Source organism: Podarcis muralis, chromosome 10 (assembly GCF_964188315.1).
Source record: "Podarcis muralis chromosome 10, rPodMur119.hap1.1, whole genome shotgun sequence".
Classification (NCBI taxonomy): Eukaryota; Metazoa; Chordata; class Lepidosauria; order Squamata; family Lacertidae; genus Podarcis; species Podarcis muralis.
The window spans coordinates 24,502,480-24,526,698 of record NC_135664.1 but is presented as its reverse complement, the minus strand read 5'-3'; the positions used below and the strand labels follow the sequence as shown (position 1 = coordinate 24,526,698).

Sequence of the window (24,219 nt, the reverse complement as noted above, 5' to 3'; positions counted from 1 at the left end):
TTGATCACACTTTTTTGTATGACTGTTTGTTTTTTGTCAGTTGGGTAAATATTAACAGACTAGATTATGACTGTAGTCATAAGAGAGATTTTGTTTTCTCTAGATAGCTGGAGAGGTGTTAAGGCTGTTTTTTTTTTTTAATTATAAATTTCAGTTTCAAAAATTACAGTTTCAAAAATATTTTTTAAAACCTATTTGAAATACCTTTATATGCGTAAGAAAGGATAAGAAAGATTTTAATGTAACTCGAGTAGTGTTCTAATACTGTAGAAAGAGATCTGAGAGGTTTGTATTAAAGGCTTTTTAAAAATAATTTCATCAACAACTAAAAGGCAATTTTGGTTTTACTTTAAACATATTGTTTGCCCGTCTTCTAAATTTCAAGGGAGAACACTAATCTGTGCTCATTTATTAAGAAATTAAGAAAATAGTTTATATAATATTGAGTGAATTAGTGATTCATTTTTTTAACTACCTCTCCCCTAATATGCATAATCTCACTAAAGTTCTTAACAAAACACAATGGCTTTTTGATAAGATGTTTTGATGAGACATTCATCGCTTTAGAGAGAGGATCTCAGATTCCTCTAGGCAGTTCCACAAACTACACTGATCCTGAGAGGAAATCTGTGGAGCTCATTAGGATCACCTCCAATTAAAAAGAATTACCCTAAATCATGCTTATTTTGTTTAATTATTCATGAAATCTGATCTAGCTGAGTTTTTGTTATTACAGCAGCAGCAAAATACAGTTTGCAGAATCATACAACATGACATCATTGATGTGCTAGCATTCACATTTGATGTGGATATTACACATTTATTTTATAGTTTCTGAACCTATAGAAACACTCCCAAATTTAATATAAACTTGTGGACTTTCTCTCCATTCCAGAAAAAGCAATTGAAATAGCTATGATTTTGAATGCAGATTTAGTAAATTACTGCATTACATAACATTTTCAGCTAGACGTTAAGGCCACATTTGAGCAACAGTTAAGCACTTTTTAAGACCCATTAATTTCAGAAGCATGTGTTTTTGTAGGTTGGCCTGCTAAAGAATGATAATGAAGAACTAGTAATTTGCAGACCAAATTTAGATTAGGTTTGATATTACAGTTGATGGCAATATTGTTATTAAATAATTCCATTTGTTTATAGGACAACCATAACAGGGCCAGACTTCATACAAGTGACCCCATGCTCTCTAAGAACAACTTGCTAATATTTCAAATGTTTCTGTAGTGGTATATTTCTAGTGGCCCTAGTCATGTTATGACAAGTTTGGAAACATTCTCATAAATAAATAAATAAATAAATAAATAGGTAAAATAGAGAGAACATTTTTAAATAACAGACTGTAAACCTTTCCTATCTGAATGCTACCCATAGACCTTTTGAAGCTTTTTCTTATTAATTGCCTTGCTGTTGCAGATTGAACTAACCTAAGAATGAGGGTCTTTGAGAGCATGAAAGAATAGGATTTATGGTAATAAAATATGCTGATGCCATGGTAGGTCCTGTGTAGATAGACAGCCGTAATCTCTGTTGAACAGTACTGTATGAACCTGCATGTCTAAGCAGCGAAAAACCAATAGTCCACAGCAAGGTTGTGCAGCATTCACAACACACAAAAACAGATACAAGGTAAGTGTGTGTGAGAAAATCTTATAAAATTAGTAGTAAACAAAACCAATAAAACATTTATATAAAAAAACAGGTTGAAATTTGGAAGGGGAGGGTGAACGATGTTTTTATATTTGCAAAATTATATTTGCAAAATTTTTATATCTGCAAAATTATGTAATTGCCCAGCTCTTAATAACAGTTAACTGTTATAAGTGCAGTGTGTTTTAAATTTAGTATCATTGGCCATAATCCACTATGGCTGCAACTGTGGACAGGAAAGGAGCATGCTCACAGCCTGAAGTGCTTTGCGAAAGTTGAATCAGCAAACCAATGAAAAAGCAGTTTATCCATTCCTTTGGATGATTGGCTGCTATAAAAGCTTTTTTTTTAAAAGCCCTCTTGCAAATTTCTGTTCTGCCCATGTCTAGCAGGTAGCATTCATGACAGAACTATAAAACCCAAATCAGTTTTAGAGAGGCTGTGAGGGCCTAGGATGCACAGGTATGCACCAATGTGTACCTGCAAATGCATTAGCGCTGGGGTAGTGAGTAGTGAAATGCCTTCCTTAGGGCCTACAGTTTGTCTGAAAAACATCTTTTTCTGCCATTCAGAACTCGGTAACTATTTGCTAAAGATATAAGTAGACACTTTAACCTTGTCTTACAATGGATTATCTGAAGGAGCGTCTCCACCCCCATCGTTCTACCCAGACACTGAGGTCCAGCGCCGAGGGCCTTCTTGCGCTTCCCTTACTGCGAGAAGCCAAGTTACAGGGAACCAGGGAGAGGGCCTTCTTGGTAGTGGCGCCCTCCCTGTGGAATGCCCTCCCACCAGATGTCAAAGAGAACAACTACCAAACTTTTAGAAGACATCTGAAGGCAGCCCTGTTTAGGGAAGCTTTTAATGTTTGATGTATGACGGTATTTTAATATTTTTTTTGGAAGCTTCCCAGAGTGGCTGGGGAAGCCCAGCCAGATGGGTGGGGTATAATAAATAATAATAATAATAATAATAATAATAATAATAATAATAATAATAATTATTATTATTATTATTATTATTATTATTATTTTATTTAATTCATAAATGCATCGGGTGTAAAAGGAGTTCACTGATTTGTGCATGTGACAGCTAGCACCTCAGTGTTCAGTGTTTTAAGTGGATGCCACAAACCATCACAGTGCTCCTTCATGTGTTACCTTCGGTTGTTTTCTTCATGCACAAGAGTAGTAAATGAATCTCTATTACATGTATATCTAGGCCAGTGTTCACACGTACATGAAGCTATTGACTAGGAGCTAAGAGAATGAGTCCTGTGTCAGAACTCCCTCCTACTCCCCAAGTTGTGTATTTTGCTTAATTAGTTACTCTCTAATTTGTGGCCAAGCATAGTTTGTACATGCCTTGCAGATGAATAGGTTTGGGTAGGTGCCCAACTCTAGTAGCTTCCACGGAGCTACTTACCTAATCTCTGTAGAAAAGGGCTGCATGCCTGAAAATTAGTGTGGACTGCATTACTTGCAGTAAAATGTGCATATGATGTGCACTTGGATGGAAATGCCTATCAAAACGTACATTCGGTTGAAAGTAAGGATGAAATAATATGTCATTTTCAAATTCACACATGCAATCCATCAAATGATATTGCAGACAAATACTGAAGCAGGTCTAAAATAAGGGAAGCTTCCACCCATTGCCCTGACCCTCCTGTCTCTCTACAGTATCCCCGCCACTCAAGGCTTTACATTTCAGTACAAAATTGTTTTAAATTTTAAATATTAAGCTGTAAAAGAAAAAGTGGAGGGGGCATGGGAGAATGTTACCAAAAAGGTAGGAGTAAATTGCGCAATCTGGGTTTTTTGTTTTTTGTTTTGTTTTTTGCAGATCTGTGCCTGTAGAAATTAACTTGAGTTTTATTACAAAATCTTGTGGCCGTAGGGTTGATTTACAAAGTAATTCCCAGTTCTGTGTAATCTGTCCTAACCTGTGACTGGGCTCATACTCACAAAGAAAAGGGTGTGTTAACTAGCCAGTACATTACTACAGCTGCAGCAAGTTCCCCATGGAAATTGCATCCACGTGCAGCTTCATTTCATGTTTCTTGGTTGTAGAGGAAAAACATTATTAACTGACCCTCAGATTGGAGTACGTATGGCTAGATGAAGAAGGTTCTTAGGCAAATCTGAGTACCAGGATATGTCCCTCTTCATGTTCATCTCAGCTCTCTTTATAGGAGAAGCAAATGGGGAGTTTTTGAACCTTTTTTGTTCTCCAACAGAATTCGAACTCACTCCCCTTCTCAGTGGTCATCTCTCCTGTAGAAAAATACAGATTGGGAAGCATAGACAGTCCCTGGAATGTTTCAGCCACTTTTCGCAGCCACTTGGCCTTCCTCTTAGCTGTGACTCCCACTGAAAGGGTTTGAAATGCACAGGCAAACATCTAGCAAACTGCAAAATGAAGTCATGTGTTACTTGTGCCTCAGTTATTTAACCTTCGTGCAAGCACCCTACAGTTCTCCAATTTGAAGAACCGAGGTGTTAAATGCTAGGAAAATGACACAAATATGCACACACTGTAAATTTATGAGCAAATGTAATGCTGTAGCATTTAAAACTTAACTATAAATGTTTGAAAATATTCCTAATAGTGTTTGTAGCATGAGTGCAGATGGTGTAAGAAAATGTTCATTTTTTTTATTACTCCTCCCTAGATACTATGATGAACCAGAATGAACACTTATTACAATTGAGAGTTTTGCAGGCAGGTCTTTTTTTTTTAAAAAAAAAAATATTTACACAATATATTGCAGCTGCCTTTTCAGAGCTGCCACAATCCCACAATGAATACACATTTAGCTGAATTTAAAGTGTGTTTTGTACACGCATCTGAATGTATTCACATGCAAGATGATGCTGAACCTGATAAACAGACAGGCACACACAGACAAACATGCCAAGTGTGCATATATTGGCAGAGGAACAGGGATATTATTATCACAACCATTGAAATCTGTAGTAGAGCCCATATTAGATTGTATTAAAAAGAAACTATACATGGCTTTAAAAAAATGTCAGGATTATATTTGTAGCTCCCACGTGTAAGATCATCTTTACTTTTTAGTTGCCTCTGCCTTTAGAAATGTGCAGAAGAAGTGTTCTAATCTAGAACCAGTGTTTCAGTTTTGTGCTTTTATGTAGGCAACGGGCTTGTTCGTGTGCTAGGCCAAACCAGGGCTTGGTGGTACTGGAATGAAACCCGTGCTTGCATGCTCCCTTCTCCCCTGGGCACTTCTTAAATGCTTCGCTTCATTCCACAAAGGGACCATGGTGGGTCTCCCTAGACCAGGGGTCAGCAAACTTTTTCAGCAGGGGGCCAGTCCACTGTCCCTCAGACCTTGTGGGGGGCCGGACTATATTTTTTTTGGGGGGGGGATGATGAAAGAGTACCACAAGCCCCGGTGGCTGCTTACCTGTGTCTTGTGAGCGGCAGGGGCTGGCGGTGGTGGCAGAAGGCTGATGAGCGGCGCGCAAAAGGGCTCTGGAGAGGGGCTGCTTAAAATGGTGGCCTCTCGAGCACTACTGCTGCTGTCACCAACAAAGCCCAGCCCCTTTCCTCCTCTAGGTAGGGCAGGGAGAAGCCAAGAGGGAGGAGGCACTGCCGCCGTGTGAGGGAGAGGGAGGGAGCAGGAAAGAATGTGTGCACTGGTGATCCACGCGACGATTCCCGGACCATCCGTGGGCCAAATCCAGAAGGCAATTGGGCCTGATCTGGCCCGCGGACCCTAGTTTGCCTACCCATGCCCTACATTGCTGAAGTTCAGGGGAGAACCGTCACCGTAGCTACCCATATAATCTAGTCTGGCAGCACCTGTCTCAAGAAGAGAAGTTGCTGTGTTGGTTCGGCAACCTCCTAACTCCCAGACCTAGCCAACGGAGACCTAGTGCCATGCTCTTTGCTACCAACAGTTAGAGGGCGGCACACATACATAACCATTTGTGCCGGCCAATTCTGGGATGGGCAGGGAGGATTCTGGGAATATTAAAATACGGTGCAAGATTCCCCAGCATATCTTAAGTGGTGTGTGTGTGTTAAGGATAATGGTATACTTTCCTGAAATGGGAATGTTTGCTTATGTTAAATTACTGTGTACTTTTAACATGGTTCCCCACCCCCTTTGTCAGTAGCTCTCATGTGATTGGATGACTGTGAGTCACGTGAGAGAGGCATTCCATTCTGTTGTGACTGTTATTCTAATACAGTAACTGTCATTTTGTAACTGTCTCTCTGCTTCTCTCTATCTGTGAGGGAGAATGGCTGCTGAGAGAGGTTTCTCAGGATACTACTGTGTGTCAGTGTGATCTGTCTGAAGTGAGACAGACAGAGGAAGATCCCTAAAAGTTAATAGGGAGAAACCTGTTCAGGAGCTCTCTGTAAGGAACAGAGAGAATACTGCTGAGGTGAAAGTAAAAACCGTTCATAAGAAACTGTAAGGCCTGAGTGAGATCTACAATTCAAGTGAGAATGTACCCTTGTTTGAATAAGCATGCTGTTGTAAATATATTCTCCTCAGTTATATGTTTATGAAAGTAAAGTTCTTTTGAATATAAAGTCTTTACAAAGAAGCTACCAATCACCTAGAAGAGGAGTTAACTTCCTAGCTGTAAGCTACTCTGTTACATTGCATATCACCAAAATTTATACACCCTGGCCACAAACCAGTGTGTATGTGACCTGTTGGTATACAAAGACACATTCTTGGCTTGCTTTTGATACCAGCATGTCTGTGGGAAACCAGCTTCACTGACAGAGAGGGCGATTGGGTTTTCACTCCAGAAGTGTTTCTGATGGAGAGGTGCTTCCTAATGTATAATTTAAATATTTCTTTTTGTAAGACGAAATGCACCAAAGCATAAGTAATATGTTAAGTTATTTGTAATAATACTAATAACTACATCAGGTTTAGCTTTTTATTAGTGAGCGTAGGAGAGGGGAATTATTTTGGCAGTGGTCGTGTGCCTTACTTACTTTGCTGTTTTTTAAAATAAAAAAAACTATATAATGGTGTATCAAAAATAGTATCAATGAGAATTTGATATTAAGCCGAGTAGATTGCATTTAAAAATTCTGTCACTTATTTCTATACGTAAATCAAATTTGGATGAAGATGCTTTACGTCTTTGTTTGTACAAGGAAAAAAGAAAATATTTTTCCTTGTAGAGTAATGAAGTATTTCTAGACAAAGTGGATTTATGATTGTAACATCTTTTGACAAGCACATTGGACTGTAGAAAGAGCATCCAACTTGGGGCTTGGGGCATATGTTGCTACCTTCTGCTAGCATAGCTCCAAAGCAAGTCACTGTTCGCTAAGGGTCAGGTTCATGCTTTCAGATCAGAGAAAAGTAAATATATGGTTGCATTTTCAGAAGTGATAATTTGTAATATATAATGTAAATAGGTTTGTATGTAAAGATGCTCTGACCTATTTATGTCATGGACTGATGGGATCGATGTATTCAAGCCTAGTCTATAAAAGTAATTATGCAAAAGTGTTCAGATCTGAGCCCATATGGTTTAAAAGGTATGGTGGGCTGGAGACCTGAACTATCACTGCTGATAAACATTCAGGGGCAGTAACCTACTCTTTTGTCTGTCCACTTAGGGCAGGGCAGAATGAACAGTCGCCCCTTACTACTTAAATTAAATGGTATTCTGGCTAATATGGGCTGGGGTCACCAACCTTTTGGGACCTGTAGTTACATTGGCAAACCAGAGAAACTGCTGTTAACACCACAACACACTGCACTTGGGTACAACAGAACACTTCTTTCAAGCCTACTTCCAGCATGGGGAGGGGACTTTGTGATTGCCAGAGAATGCCTCTGTGAGCTCATTGGTGACCCCTACTTTAGATGAAAAGCTCCCAGGGTATGTAGAGCTTTAAAGGATAAAACCAGCACTTTTAAATTGAACCTTGAGGCAGTCAGGTGGATAGTGTCATACCTCAGGTTACAGACGCTTCAGGTTGCACGATTTTGCGTTGCGCACCGTGCCAAACCTGGAAGTACCGGAATGGGTTACTCTGGGTTTCGGCACATGCGCAGAAGCGCCAAATCGAGACCTGTGCAGATGCAGCGCTGCAGGTTGTGAACGTGCTTCCCGCACGGATCACGTTTGCAACCCGAGCATCCACTGTAGTGGTGAACTTTTAACATGGGTCATTCCTAGTTGATAATCTGGCCACTGCATACTGTACCACTTGTAGTTTTTCAATGCTCTTTGAACACAGTTGAATTGATAATTTGAAGGCAATAGAATACCTCTGCAGGTGTTCTCAGTATGGTTGTAATGGTATGGAAGAGAACAGAGGTGTGCAAGATGTGCCTGCCCTTCACCATCCATGCATTGGGGGAGATGTTGGAAGCAAGGAGCTTGGGTCTTTGCACATAGACCCCCACCTGCCCACTTCTCACACATGAGAAAATCAGCCCAGCTCTCAACCTTTTAATCCTTTTCCCTATTGAAAGCCAATCTGAGTATTGCAACTGAACTGAATATTTGTTTCCCTCTCCTTTTGTCCAATGTTACATTATGAGTACCTTGGCCCTGGGTCCTGTTGCATATATTGATGACATTTATATAAGTGCTAATAATAATGTGTTTTTATGATTAGACCACCAACCTGCTGAAAATGACCATAAGTGTATGGATTAATAAATAACTGTTTTACGCATGATTGAGATTTGCTTACACTTTGAATGATGAGTGTCTTTAAGAGTGGATCTGTTGATGAGCATGGTAGGAATAAATAGATTTTAAAAAGGTGGATTCAGTGAGGCAAAATAGAAATTTAGTTCAACCATGTGTAGAGCAAAAGTATTAATATGTTTAGTTTTAGTTATTTTATAGTTATTTTGTTATTTCATCTGGCTTGTTACCATCATTATCATCATTATTACTGTCATCGTCAACAACTTTTGTACCTCACCCCTTGAGTCATGGTGGGATTCCCACTTTATTGAGGTAGACCATGCTTAGAGAAAGTAACAGCCCCAAGCTCACCTAATGAGCTTTATGACTGATTGGGAATTTAAATACACAGGTCCCTGATCAAAACCCAACAGTCTAATCACTACACCACCCTGGCCTGTAGCACACCAAAGACTATGGATTTGCTTCTACTTTCCCAGATGTGTTAACTTTCTGCTGTAAATCTGTGATCTAATAATTACAAATGCATGCCCTGAAAGAGCAGCAGTAAGGGGGCTTTTCTGTGTAATGGCATCTTTGCATGTTACTGAAAGTTTCCTGCTGCACATACACCTTGGTGTGAGTTCACACGCAGGAACAACTGTGAACTTTATTGTAATTGAATAGGTCAACTTGCCCCCAAACAAAACAATTTGTTGAGGCAGTGTTACAATAAGGCATGCGTGAATTCAAGAATTCACCAAACTAATCTTTTGGGGTGGATGGGGGGAATTGATATGGTGACAAAATTACCAAATGTGTGTTGAAACATTCTGTGCCGCACAACATTTTGACCATCCATTAACAGCTTTGTTGTTTTTTAAATGATTCATAACTCACCATTAAAAATCAATCTCAGAGCAGGATACGGCATAACAATGTAGAATAAACAACCAAACCACTGTAACAGTACATTAGGAGCTATATCGCAGCACTATGAGAGCAGGGAAAAAAAAACCTTAATCAAACTTCCGAGTAAGTAAATATGTATTTACAAGATGTATAAAATCCATCATGGTTGATGTCAACTGAGTCTGTGGGGAGAGGGCATTCCACACCTGGCTGCCTTACAGAGAAGGCCCTCTCACCTGCTGCTGCATTTTGCAACATCAGCTAATGTGGCATTATTAAGAGTCTCGAAGACTAGGCTGGTCTGTAGGGAAGTAAGGAGTCTAATGAAGTGTACCAGCCCTTGTGTATTATGAATAATACCATAAAATTATTGCAATTTATATAAATTCTTATTACAAACACCCTGAAATTATTTGCAGGAAGCATTTTTATTGTCTTCTACATATTTCATGTATTTTGGTGGATATTCCATTTCGAGAACGTTTTCTTTTTCCATCCTGGGAATTTAACATATGGATGAAGATGCTGCGATGATTAGTTATACAAGATCTGGTGACCAATATTTAATTCAGGTTGTCATTTCTGAGCAACAGGACTACAGATGGCAAGGTTTTGACTGCCCATCACAGCCCTAATACCTCGGGGAGAGCTGTTGCTCATGAACCTCTTTTACATGCTTCAGGTCAGGAGTAGTCAAACCTGTTACAGCACCTGCTTTTGCATATGCAAATCTGTTGTTTTGACATTTCATTAAGCAAGTGGTCTCTTGTGTTGGTAAAGAAGTCTGCAGCATGGACCATACGAAATGAAATTTAGCAACAAAAAAAGACTAATGTGATTTCAGTAGCATATAGCCATGGGATACTGCTTCTGTTTTGGGACTTTGTTTCTGGAAGACTGCCTGTAATCTTGAAGAAGGGTAGAGAGTCAAGTATATGTTTGGAGGCAAGAAGAAAAGGGAAGGTGTTTGCTGTCTGCTGTCATTGACTGTAGGATAGTTGTGAAGTTTGACATGCCCAGAAGCTAATGGATGCCATGTGGGGCAGCCATACACAGCATACTTCGGTTTTCATCATCTGGTGAGCCTCCAGCGTGATTCCCAGGCACAAGAGCTGTAACACGTCTACTTTGGTTTGGAGCTGATTGATCCGTAGTACAGAACATGCTTGTGGGATCTTCTCTTGTTATAGAAGGACATAAATGATTGAAATGATTTCTTTAAGAAAAGAGGTGGTGGTGGTGAAAGTGTGATTTGTTTGTAGGCTGGGATGCTTAGTAAAAGAATTTGCCATATAATCACTGACAGTTTGCTGCAAAAGTGAGTGCGTGTCCATGTCTAAATTATTTCAAACTACTTAAATCTTTGCCGGATTGTATTTAGAAAAAGTAGGTAGGGAACTAAAGCAGAGTAAAAGCCAACTTGTTTCCCTTTTTTTAAAATGCATTTTGTATATGTGTGTTTTGTGAATGGGATTATTACAGGGTTATATAGAAATGACACTCCAGTATTTATTTATAAGCAGATTGACAGGGTGCCCCCCCCCCCTTAGCTCCAAACTGCTATAGTTTGCCATGGAGGAGAAGGTGGAAATGGTTTTTTAAAAAATAGATGAACAAATAATAAATGCTGTCCTTTTGGCTTAAGTTGATGATGTTCCCTCCCCACCCCAGATACTGTAAGATTCTGATGGCATAGGAAGTATTGTGGTAATGCTGTTGACGGTGTTAATTATCCGAGCTCTGATTTGTCAACAGTGTGCATCTTAATGGAATAAGCAAAAAAAGAGAAAAAAGCTGCATTTAGAGCTTTTGTTGGAGAAAGGGGGGAAATCTTACCTTTTAACCTTGTCAACAGATTTATTTTTGACATTCTGACACAAAGCATTATTTGTCCAAGGGTTGGAAGTTTAACTCTTCAAGCAACTAGATACCATTTTTATTGGGTTATTAATTCTGGTAGGTGTTAATCTCATCAAGATTTGCAGGCATTTTCCTTCATAGGCCATTCTGATTTGTAGCTTTTTCTTTTCACAGCAGTATTAAATACCAAACCTTCTCTGATATGGAAGTTCATTAGAGATATGTCTTTGATGGCAGCCCTTTCAGGGCTTCAGTTTCAAATACCTTGATGTAAAGCTTAAGAAGCCATTGTGTTGTAAGCCCTCCTTGATGTGCCTTATTTAGATCTGCATAGTAAATCAAGGAAAGTAAATAACAAGGCAGCAGATGGAAGCATGGAGATAAGGCCAGTGAACAATTGTATTTGTATTTTGTTATGATGTTGACAGGAGCTAAAATTCACTAATCTAGTTCAACTGATCTGCATTTCAAAGAAATCTCATTTAGCAGCAACTTGAAGGTTTGGAGGATAAAGTTCTTTTTATTGCAGCTTTTATTGCATTCTTTGCTAATTTATCTGGTCAAGATTTAGCCTGGCTTACTTAAAAACAGCAAGCATGTTACAAGGAGTCTTAAATACTACCAAAGCAATAATGTCTAGACTATGAACTGAAGGTAATTACATATCTAGCACTGAATAGGAAACATTTAGGAAATACTGTTGTCCATCCATACTGAATTGCAAAAGGAATGCAGATAAGGTATTCCCCCCCTAAAGATTTTCTCTTAGCTTCTTTTCCAGGGAGAAAGGAAAAAAGACTAATACCTAAGCAACTGCTTAAAAACATTAAATATAATAAGTGGGCCTTTGTGCATTTTGAATCCTGTTCTATTCCCAGTGTTTCTCCCTTAATCTAACTGTGAATACAATAAATAAAATATTTTAGCAAATAACAGACTTGCTCTTTGTTAAAACAATATACCAAAATGTACACAAACATGACATGTATTGTGGGTACAAAATGAAGTAATTAAAATCCTTAGGTTTATGTGTTTTATATACGGAGTATATTTGAATGAGAAAACCATTTGAAAAGCAGGGATTAAGGATATTGATGTGTGATTTTAGTAACTTTGAGCTAGCTAAAGAGGAAGGCTGGAGGCAAGGTAATAGCTGCCTGCAGATTTGAGGCTATTGGCATGCTGCCTGATTGAAAAAGAACAAGTTCAGATAATACAGGACCCACCATCTTGCAACTGGCTTTCACTAGTCGGGACGAGAATGGGTCAGACTTTCATTTCATGTGGGCCACTTACATGCTTACTCTATGCATGGCCAGGTGAGACTGACAGAAAGGTAAATGAAACAATATTGAAACCTTGTTGTACCTCAAGACTTTGATGTTCCTTTTTGTTCCCCTCACTTGGACAAGACTTCTGTTCCTGCTGAGCTTTCATTGTGGTTTTGAATAAGCCCAGGCATTTTGTAGTGATTGACCCTCTTGACTTTCCCTTTCAACTTCCTTTTAACCAATGCCTTTGTTTTGAGGAAGTTTCCTCTTTTGAAATCAAATGTGACAGTGTTGGATTTTCTTGGCAATTATCTGTGCATTGGTAACCCTCTATATATTGGTTACCCCTCCTGTCTTAGCTTGGCACGGTGCTGCAAAGAAAAGGACCAGGGAGTAGCAAAATGGCTGCGAGCTCCCCTCTGGGATCTCAGACGCTTGTGCAGTCTGCTCTTGTCTTTGTCAACCAGGCCAGGAATATAGGAATATATGCAGTAGTGTATAATCCTGATCAGGCAATTCATAGAGGACATTATGCATTATTTAGGCTACAGTCCTATACGTACTTAAGAACAAGTCTAATTGAACTCATTGGAGTTTACATCTGAGATGTGTATAGATACTTGTTAGTATCTAGAACAGAAACAGTAGAAATGGATACCTTTGTAAAATTCTAGACACTTTCTAGAAGTCAGACATAGCCCCCTATGCAATTGTTGAATTGTATAGTTTAAGAATAAATAAAATATATAATGGCTATAAGTGGGCCTGGACAAATTTGGAGTTTGCAAAATTTGTTTGTGGATTATGATGCTAATTTAATAAAGGAAATAACTTTTAAAATTCACATTAAAGCAGATGATGATGATGGTGATGGTGATGATGATGATAGATATGCCACTCACCTGACTGGGTTACCCCAGCCACACTGGGCAGCTTCCAACAAATTAAAACACAGTAAGACATCAGATATTAAAAACTTCCCTATACAGGGCTGCCTTCAGATGTCTTTTAAAAGTCGGATAGTTGTTTATTTCCTTTACATCTGATGGGAGGGCATTGTTTACCTCACATTCTGTATGCCCTGAAAGCTACCAAGTACAAGTACAACCATTTTAAAAAATGGTTAATCTTTTAATTTGGAAACTAACATATTACTGCGTACTTAAGAAAAACCTACTAACTTTTTATGGGGAAGCTGCATTTCACTTTCAAAAGGATAGGCATTCGACTACTTGAGTTTGGTATTAGATACAAGGATGATGATGTAAAGCAATTACAATAATTTAAGAAACCCTTGTAACTTGGAAATTAGAAATGTCGACGTTCAGATTTGATTGTATACAATCATGACCCTCACCACTATGAACAGACCTGTGCCTCAGGTTTCCCACTACTTGCCCATCCTTCAGGGCCTATAAAAATAAGATTAAAAGCTCGGGTACTAGCTAAGGGTGTAGAAATGACAGTAGAGCCATCCTGCAACTATTGGCAGACCAGTACTTCAGGCTGGCCAGAACATTTCCTTTCTCCTGGAGTTGAAAAAGGAGATGTGTGCAGTAGCTTCCATAGAGCAGTATCAGAAGTTGTTGCCTGCTTGCCTGCAGGATGTTACTTTATTCCATTATGCAGGTCTACCTTCTGTTTTGTATAGGTATGAATGGTTCTTTTTGTTCATAAAGGGTATTTAGAGAGTGAATCTGTTAAAGTGTGTGTATTTGGGCTCACATGTGCACCGCCAGCACTCATGTATGTTCATATACACACTGCTGAGAGGTTTAGGATCTTTTGCTGGAGTAATGATGTGCGCTTGTTACGGATGCATGTTAACCCTTAATCTTATGCCCACAAGAAGCTCTCACACAAAGAGATAAAGAAAGCTTGGTTTATTATATGAAATAGGAGTGACAGAGTATATAAAAATGCTGATTTAGACAGCAAAGTTACTGTCTAAGCAAGTAGCAAATAACAATACATACGCACTTTGATTAAAGTACAAAATAATCCCTAACTATTCTAAAAGGCCTACAGAAGCATGGAATAACAATTTTGCCTTAAAGGGAAGCAGTAGTGTGCAGAGTCTTAGAGAGCTCTGGGTAACTTTTGTCCAGTTGGAGCTAACTAACTTTTGTATCTAATGGTTTTTTTATACTTTTTGCCAGGAGGAGGCTATGAAATAAGCGGTTCCTATAATTTCTATAGTTACTTTGCTTAATTCTCACCTTGCCCATATTTGGTCACCCTGTTTCTGTTTGTTTAACAAAAGTTGAAAGAATTGTGACAGTGAGCAATTCACCTGAACCTGCCATCTCTCTGTTTGTCTTCACATCACCTTTTGTGGTGAGGCCCCGGGCCCTGCAGTTCCCTCAGAAATAAACACACAGACATGAATATATTGGGTTAATTGGGATAAATTAGACCACAACTTTATTGGTTACAGATGTGAGCGGTTTGGCTTAGGTATTTGGGTGAAGCCAGACCATATCCTGACTACTGCCCGTTTGCAGGAAGTCTCTGAAGGGTTAACCACCGATAGGGGGAACCCTATGATATACAGCAATTAAGAGCATCCCCAAGGGTCACAAATGGGGTCGTGGCATGGCTCAAGCCCACGCCCAGCCTTTGGCCAGGATCTGCATCCCTGGATCCCTTTAATGGGATACCCTTAATGAGGAGGGGCAGGTGGAGGCAACAGCCTCCCCTCCCATAAACAAGCCTTACCCAGTGCCTAACCTTACAAAGTTGTGACGATTGCTACAAGGTAGGTGAAAACCAAATGGCTGGTGCCAATCTGTCAAGTGGGAAAATTCCTGCCTAGCCCCCAACAACCAGGTGACCGACATTAGTCCATAGCAAGGCCAGAGTCAAACAGTGCATTAAAAAAGAGGGTGGGTGGACTGGGAGATCCAACAAGAAGGCAAATGGAGCCCCCCCCCCCCCCAGCCACGCTGCAGTTTAAACAGCATCAGCCACAGACACCCCGGCTAACCCAATTGGTCAGCCGGGGGGTGGCGTGACACGGCTAGGAGTCCTAATGATGTGGGCGGCATCCCTCTGCCCACTGCCGGGTCACTGGGAGGTCCCGGATGCATGCCTGCAATGACACCCCCTGGGGAAGGGAAGTGGTCTTACCATTGTGTGGATGGATCCCATTGAGAGGTTGAGTATCCTGTACTTGACAACTTTTAGGTCAGATGTAGGTGATCTCAGGATATGCCCAAATGCCTTTCAGCAGGGGGCTGGGATCTGGCTGCTTCCATAGTCACCAAAGCTAATCATGGAGGGCCTCATGCCATATTAGAGTTATGTCAATCTTATACTCATGCCACGATCTAAAGAGGTAAACCATATCATAAATTCAGATTCACACACCCCTCCTTACAAAGCATGGGGGAGAGAAGCCTGACACACCATTAGGCTAGTGTAGTTTTAGAAGGGTTGCTTGGACAAGGAGTTGATATAGTTCCTTGCTGAGTGGAAGAGGTATATACACTTGTAGAAGAATATATAGTTGTGGGAGTTTCCTTATTAACAACCAATGGAACAATGTGTGGGTTGTTGGTTAGGTTGGGTGGATATGAAAGTTTGAGTGAGGAGTAAGTGTACCTTGAATAAAAGGAACTGAGGTGGTAGTGGACAAAATTTGCCATACATTACGCAATATTCTACTTTGGAACTTTAAGTCTTACGTTCGTTGTATATCTTATCCCATACATTTCTACAAATTGTAATGCAAGGTTTCCAGAGTGATCCCAGAGTTCTGCCAAAGCTATCCCAAGATAAATTTGGGATTAAAATATTGCAGGAAGAAATGTAATTTTCTAAGCACGGTTGTGTTATGTTAAAACTTTCCTTTATAAATATCCTTCAGGACAGTGTTAATTTACCTGTCTGTCTTGGTTTTCAGGTGTTTGGCAAAAATATATAAGTTCTTTATTCCTCAGCTTAATACACTGCATAAATATGCAATGAAACTTTTCTGTAATAAATGAAAGGGAGCTGGGAATGGTTTGAAAAACCCACAGGAACAATTTAGTATAAAACAGGCTATCAGATCTAAACATTTCTCTGTTCTTTGTCATGCAGATAACTCACTGTCTCTGAAGGGACCTCATTTCTTAACTTTTTGAGAGCCAAGTGATTGAGGAAAGGCCATTACAAGCAGAAAGAAAGAAGTCCTCTTGCAAAAATAGGAGAAAAGAGGAGCTGAAAGAAATGTAAGTGTTTCAGTGAACCTTTCTTAGCTAGTATTGAGTACTTAATATTGTCCATGGTGTGTTCAAAGTATAACTCACTCTCTTAATTCACTTATCAATTCTGTCCCATTTGTGAATGACAATCAGAAACTTCTTTGTCAATTGGGACAGAATAGGCAGAAGGGAGGTATAGAAGCACATTTTCCCACAATGCACTGGTGACCCCCAAATACTGGGCAGTCTGTCTCTGATGCGCCCCATTCATTCTTCCCCCCATTCATTCTTTTCTTCTGATATTGGACTGGATTGAATTCATGCCTGTTCCTTCATATGAATGTAGAGGAGGAATTCTAGCGGAACAGAAAAAAATTCCGTGGAAGTTTGCTGCTTGGAGCAGGATGAATGATTTTAGCACAAGCATTCCTTCTGAAAAATTTGCACATCTCAAGTTCCCAGGAAAATTTGAAAACTGTGTGTGCAGGGGGAGAAACATTCACATCCCTAATTTCTGCTAGAAAGCTGGAGAAGGGAAGCAAATAATTTTGCCCGTACTTTATATTGGCAAATTTTCACACCTTTTCCACAAGAGAATATTAATATTATGCTTGGCAATAAGCCCAGGCCTGTAGGTGAAGATGTGGGCACTGGAAAGGGGAAATGATTTAATTTACTTTGTTGGTGATCACTGGTGCTGAAACCTTCATCTCATCCAGAACACTGCTTCTCTTGACTTTCAGTAATCTGTGTCTAATTAGTTACAATGTTTTGCTCCTAATGGAACATTTTAGATTACATAAAGGGAGGACTTGCATTTTCATTTCCTAATCGGAACTAAAACCAAACATTGCAACCCAGTCAGTAGTGAGAGAAGTACTATTTGTACAAAATTATTTAGATACACCTCTTGAATCTCATAGTGAAATCATTCCACATCAAAACTTCACTCTGATTCTTCTGTTAATGCTTTTATATCTTTAAATTTTGAGAGCACGTAGGACTTCGCAGATTATTACATTTCTTACAGTGAAGGTTGTAGACCTAGATATGTGCATAATGATGTGTATACATTTATGATAATATTTAGGGCTGGGCGATATCTGGTTTTCAGCATTGTAATATATCACCAGCTAAACACTATGATATACCGCTATATCATGATGTCTAAAATAAGGATGGAACTTATTTTAGACAATATTGGCAATATTTGTTTTGTTTTCTCCACACCCAGTTCAGAGATAGCAAGCCCAAATATTCATATGAAAGTACTGAGACCGAGTTATGGCAGGTTCCGCAAAATAATATACCAACTCTATTACTGAGTATGGATTTGAACATAGGTCCACTATATTCATCCTTCAGATTACACAGTTCTAAAATATGCTTATCTCAAAAATGAAAGATCTTTATTTTGTCGTTCTTGTGGACAAGTAGAAGTTTGATTATGAATTGGGACCAGCAGGTGGGACCTGCAGTGTAGTATTGCCATGTATCTTTACTTTCTAATAGAAGTGCTTCTGTTTTGGAATTTCAGGGGTCCCAAGCAAGAACTTAGTAGTGCTGTCAAGTCTTACAGTGAGATTCAGGAATGAAAATAGAAATAATTCCACATGTACCCCCAAACACTACCTGCTGAGCATTTTATAGCAGTATAATGTGGAGAATGGGAAAGGGAATATGGCGTCATTTCCCCTTTACTTTTTAACTTTGCCATACACATGGCCTAAAACAAACAACCATAAACCACACCTACTCTAGACACCTTAATATTCTGTGTCTCAGACTGCTATCAACTGTTGACTTAATCTGTGTGATTTCATACCTTGCTTTTTCCTCTCCTCTATGGTCTGAACTGGAACTTCACTGTTCATATATGAATGTTAAAAAGCATGGGAGACTAAATGAAATCCTACAGAATGCCATAGCGCAAATGCCAAGAATCTGAGCAAAAGCCTCCCAGACTTGCAGATAGATTCAGTAATAGTGCATCCAGCTCCCAACCTGCAGTCACTCCAGGAGGTCAGTGGTATCAGCGGGCTCCATCTGTGCCAACTTTTAAACTCCTGTTGAAAACTTGTTCTAATCCACTAGGCCTATGCAGGCAATTAGGAGCACACCCACCACAATGCTCTATTGATGTTTGCTTTTAATTTCCTCTTGCTTTTATGATGTTATTGTTTGGTTTTATGTTGTTGTACACCTCTGTGATACATTTTCATGATACAGCAGTAAATGTTTTAGTAAATGCATACAGTATTTCTCCCCACACAAGTTGTTAGTTAGGATGACGTAAAGCTGTTTCGGTGCTAAACCCAGATTGAAGCCAGATTGAAATGGGTCTAGATAATCATCTTCCTCCAGACATACTTTGTGTCTGGTCAACCACCACATTCTCAGTCACCTTGACCCTCCCAAAGGAATGTTAGCACATGCCAATAGCTATCAATGCACCCCTGGGCCCATGGAGGGGATATATTGCCACCTCTTTCAAGGCAATAGACATTACACCTTTCTGTAAAGAGGCACTAACTTCCCCTTCAATCCATGCAGTCAATCCTTCCTGGCTAACACTTACAGGATATGAATGACAAGGGTCAAGGAGAATGTGTGGTTGTCCAGACCCCTTCAAGTGTCCTCTCCGCATCCTTGGGACTTCAGTAATTTAAACTGATCCAACAGAACTAAACTTCATAATGCTCTGGACATTTCCAATGGAGCTTCATCCACTGTAGCATCAAATTCAGAGCAGATGCGAGTGATGGTGTTATGGATTGCATAAAGATTGACAGACTAATATTGAGGATCTGATGCCTTTTTTCGTATGTGTGTGTGGGTAGCATGCAGTATTTTTATTATTGCATTTAGTAGAAGCTGTAACTTTTTCTTGTTGATTTGAAATCAGATAAAATATTGGCTAGGAGCAGTGGCGTAGCGTGGGTTGTCAGCACCCGGGGCAAGGCAAGTAATTTGCGCCCCCTAACCCGTGGATTTTAGCACTCGAGTGCGAGCGCGCCTCCCCTCAGATGTTGCGGCCGGCCTCCCTGACCCCCCCACGCTACGCCACTGGGGCTGGGGGCGAGCGAAGGAGCCAAGGACCCCCCCCAAAGGCTCAGCAGGAATTTATTAAATTTATTATTTGCGGAGCCCCCGCGGGCCAAGGCAGCCGAAGCCCCCTCCCCTCGGGCGCCTCCCCGCCCCCTCCTCTCCTTGGGCTGTAGGTGGAGCCCGCGCTCCGAGGCGCTCCAGATCTGGGCTTGGCGAGTGCCTCTCCTCCTCCCGGCCGGGTCCGGGGGCTTCCAGCCGCGCTCCGTCCTCTCCCACCCCCCACCCCCCGCGGCTGAGGCTTGCGCTGAGAGCCGGAGCCAGCGGCGCCCCCTTCCGCCGGGAGACCCTCGCCCGCTGGCCGGCTTCCTCTCGGAGGGTTTTGGGGAGCGCAGGGCGTGGCGAGGCCCCTCGGAGCTCTCCTCCCTCCCAGTCGGCAAAAGCAGCTGCCGCCTGTGGCTGGGCCGAGGGGATGGCGTCGGGGTGCGGAGGCTGCCCGTGCCCGGCCAGGCGTCGGTGGCGGCGTCGGCGCTGCTGCAGCGGCTGCTCCTCCTGCGAGAGGTGAGTGGAGCGCAGCGGCGGCGGGGGGGGGGGTGCGCGCGCGCTAGGGCGCAAGGCTGGCGGTGGCGGCGGGGAGCCCGGTGGAGGAAGGGACTTGTCCCTTCCCTCTGGACTCGCGCCCCCCCCAGATGTTGCGGCCGGCACCCCTGGCACCCCCCACGCTATGCCACTGGCTAGGAGGATCTTTGTATTCCCTCCCCCAAACTCCCAGGTTGATGAACTCAAAAATATGTTGCATTGCATATTCCTGACGATGAATTCTATAAGTCAAATACACTGCGGAACATGTGTTTGTAGAAAATCTGAACAAGCATTTCATGTGCACATCATACTGTTTTGTAAAATTTATTCTATAGTCTTAGCTATCCTGCTGAATGAAAAAGTGCTGGATTCCAGTTCTGTGGATGGTGGTGGTAGAGTAGCAGCATGGGTTTCTCTGGCCTAGGTACTTTGACAGTTTAGGATACTGAGAATAAAGAAATTACTGCCAATTCATTTTATGTTATCTTAAAATTGTACAGCACTTTGTAAACACAGATGAATTAGGCATCACAACCCCCTGCCCCGTGTTAAAACAGCATAAGTCATTAGCAGTGCTGCAGAAGAAGAATGAAATCTCTTTTAACAATATGTTAGCTCAGCTGCCTGTTCCACACTCTGTGCAATTTACTTAGTGCAGATTCATTTGCATCCATTTTGCCCACACTTGTATTGACTTCTAGAAATTCAAAGCTGGTTTCATATTACAGCTGCCACATGGGACGGCTTTTTTTGCATGGTAAGTTTTTAGTGTATATTGATGCATCAAATGGATTGGGCTTTTTGCATCCAAACCTCCCCACCCTAAGAAGGTGATAAACATCCTGACAGCTGCATGAAGCAATTTAGGGTATATACACATTATTACCCTTTACACTGGCTTCAGTGTGTTTTCACCCTTGTGTTTTAAATCTTTGTACATATGACGTTACTCACCATTAACCACAATCCACTCCCCCCCCTGAAATACTGCTTTTTCATGTGGTTTCCCCAAATCCAGTTTCACTCTGGCTTCAAAACTGTCGAAGGAAGGGCTACAAATGCTAAGAAAGAGTTTAATCATCAGCTGTGTGATGTGTTCACTTAGACTTTTCCTCTCTTATTTGGGAATAAATCCCATTTGATTGGGAAGATGTATAGATAGGATCATTGCTGCAGCCGTAGGATGATGGTCTATGCTAGGCAGGGGGCGTGGCGGCAGAGTTGGAGGGCCAAAAGCTTCACCTGTAGGATTTGGGGTAGGTGGTAGTGGTGGTAGTGGGAAACTATGGTCAGAGAGCAGGCGGAGTAGAAACAGGATTTGCAAAATCAAGTGGGAAATGCAGCAAGAAAAACTGCTTTACTGCTTTTAATGTATACATACCCTAAGTGTCTTCCATGTGGTATGTAGATCATCCCTAACACATTATACTGTGCAGAACATGGTGCAGGAGCCCTTAATATTCTGAAGTAGCCTTACTTTCCTCACTTAAGGCAACACCAGCATGAGGTATAAAGACGTCTTGGAAACTTTGGTCACAGAGTTCAGTGTAGCAGTCAAGCCATAATAAGAGCAAGATTTGTGATAAAAGCAAAAGGGTATGAACAAAGGGTACCATATGAGCCTGAAATTTAGATGGGGAGGCATTTCTAATATCCAGAATGGTGGCCTATCTTCGTAAATAATGCATTATTTCAGGATTTGTGGATCTCATTTGCAATTTATTTTATATGAGCATAAAGAGACTAGCCAGGCAGCAATTAAAAGTACAGTATTATAATGTAATGATGCAATTTAATAGTAGAGTACATAAGGCCAAAGTTGGTGTTTATTGTAAGCTCATAATGAAGTTTCAAAACACTATCTCTGATATCATGCTAACTGTCTGAGAGTGTCCTTCACAAAACAAAATGCAGCAGGTGATAATTGTACAGCTCTACATTTGCCCAAGTGGATGATGAAATGCTTCTTGCAGCCACTATCTATCGGTTAATAATAGCACCCCACTGTAGCTTCTAGAAGCCTTGCCCAGTGCAGTTCATAAAGGTTATTTGTTGGTGAAGAGCACTAAGCTCCAGGTATAATAACTATTATTAGGCCCATTCCATTTCTCTGTCTGAGGCAAAACTGGAATATGCTACCTCCTGCTACCACACCACCTCTGGAACGTCCCCCTTCTGGCTGAACTTGGTGAGAGGGGGAACATTCCACAAGGTCTTGCTGTGCCCCAGAATGCAGTCCCTCCCACCAAAACGTGGGGAGAGGGGGGCATTCTGGCGATGGAAGCCTGAGGCAGCTGCTTCACTGCACGCAACGCGCTGGCTGGTTCTGATTATTCCCAACTAGTTCAATAGGCAATTTTGTATTTTGTGTGTATTAGGAATGCCTCCCTGTCTTAATTTTAGCTTGTATGTACCTAGAAAGTCTCTCTCTCCCCCACCCTTTTTGTTCTTTGGCTGTACTGCTGTACCAGTTTACACATTTGCAGCACAATCCAAAGTGAGTTGCAGTATGGAGTGAGAAACTGTAGACAAAACTCTGCTGACTTGCTCTGGCTTGGGTGGGAGACGAGGGGGGGGACTGCTCTTTTCTCCCTCCCATTGAGGCCAATGCGGGAAGAGGAATTACCTATGTCAGCTCCAGGTTGGTGTAGGTGATAGGGCGCAGGATGGGCCAACTCAGTGGGATGCAGGAACTTTAGACCCAGTGAATCAGAGGCCACTTCTGTTCTATGTGTTCCCCACCACTGGAATGCCCCATTTTGGGGCTTAATGCTAGCTACTGCTGGTGGAAACACCACACCATACCACCACTGGTAGAAATATGCCAGTGTAGATTTCCATGGACGTAATCCTAACCTTATCCAGCCAGCAGATCTGGGGCCAAGGATTGACTTGTAAATTTGTGTATGCATGTGTCAGGGGCTCAGGAGCAGAGGCGCAGGGGACAGAGGAAATGGAGAGCGAAGGGGAAGAATCTGAGGGCAGCAGAGGGCAGAATGACAGTGACCCGAGAGATTCCATGAGCCTCTCCAGTGAATCAGAAGATTCCCAGAAGGGGGCGCCGATGGCCAGGGCAAGGGGGGTCCCAGGGGGGACACACCAGAAGCAGGGGGCCAGCGGAGACTCCCAGAGCAGTAGCTGGAAATCAGGGCCAGCTTCCCCACCGGAGCGTAGTGGGGGGGAAGAGTCTCATAGGTCAGAGTCAGCGTCCCCTCCGGCAAGCAGCGACAGGAGCAGTATAACGGTCAGAAGGAAGGTGGCAGGCTGGGCGCGCGCGCCAAGTTCAAATATACAGGCGCGCGGGACAGCAGAAAGCCCGGATTGGGAACCAGGTCCTAAAGCCCGCCGGAGGGAGGGGGAAGACTCGGGGGAGTCAGCGTCAGAAGAGTCCAGAAAGGGGGAAACCCCGGCAGACAGGCGGACCCAGAGGAAAAGGGAGCAGAGGAAGAGGTGGAGCAAGGCTAGGGTCTTAAACTGGTGTCTGGGGGGAGGAGACTCAGACGGAGCTTCGACGGTCTAGGGTTTCAGACGTAGGGCTGCGCGCCACGGCTGTCAAACCAATAATGAACTTCAGTAAAGACTTCTGTATATAAAGAGGAACTGGCGTTGGTCCTTTGTGAGCTGGGACCTAGGGCAGCTCTGACAGCATGTATTATTTCAATATTGTTACAGATCTAGAGTTAGTAAACATTAGAAATTAGTAAAATGGTAGAATTCAGATAATATTTAGGACATTGAAGGACAGTTCTCCTGAACTGTGCCAAATATGGAAATCCCTGGGTTTATCCTATGCAAACTAGCCTGGCCAGGATGGTTGAATGCAAGCCATGATGAAACAATGGCCAGGCATCTACACATCACAGAGGTTTCCTTGGGTCTGTACAAAACAAGAGTTGTCATGCTTACTGTGGGCAGAGAAAGGTTTAGGATTGAAAACAGGAGGGGCAAGCTGTGCCCACAGTGGGGAACACAGAGGCTTGGAGCAAGCATTCTGGGAACAAGATGGATGAAATAGATAGAACTCCATGTGGGGGTTGAAGG

General features: G+C 41.7%; 1 protein-coding gene across 16 annotated transcripts in view; it reads left to right on the top strand.

Annotated features, from left to right (window-relative positions):
* The window catches only part of FOXP2 (forkhead box P2), a 353,146-nt gene that overhangs the window by 30,862 nt on the left and 298,065 nt on the right, over window positions 1-24,219 (top strand). For 12 of the 16 annotated variants that reach the window (XM_077934627.1, XM_077934620.1, XM_077934625.1 and 9 more), the window contains one exon: window positions 16,448-16,578. The exons of 2 other annotated variants lie outside the window; for them this stretch is intronic. The gene's annotated coding sequence lies outside the window, so the exon portion shown is untranslated. Of the gene's footprint in view, window positions 1-5,921; window positions 6,148-16,447; window positions 16,579-24,219 lie in introns of those variants that run through there. 2 more of the 16 variants (XM_077934618.1, XM_077934616.1) reach the window with 2 other exon arrangements.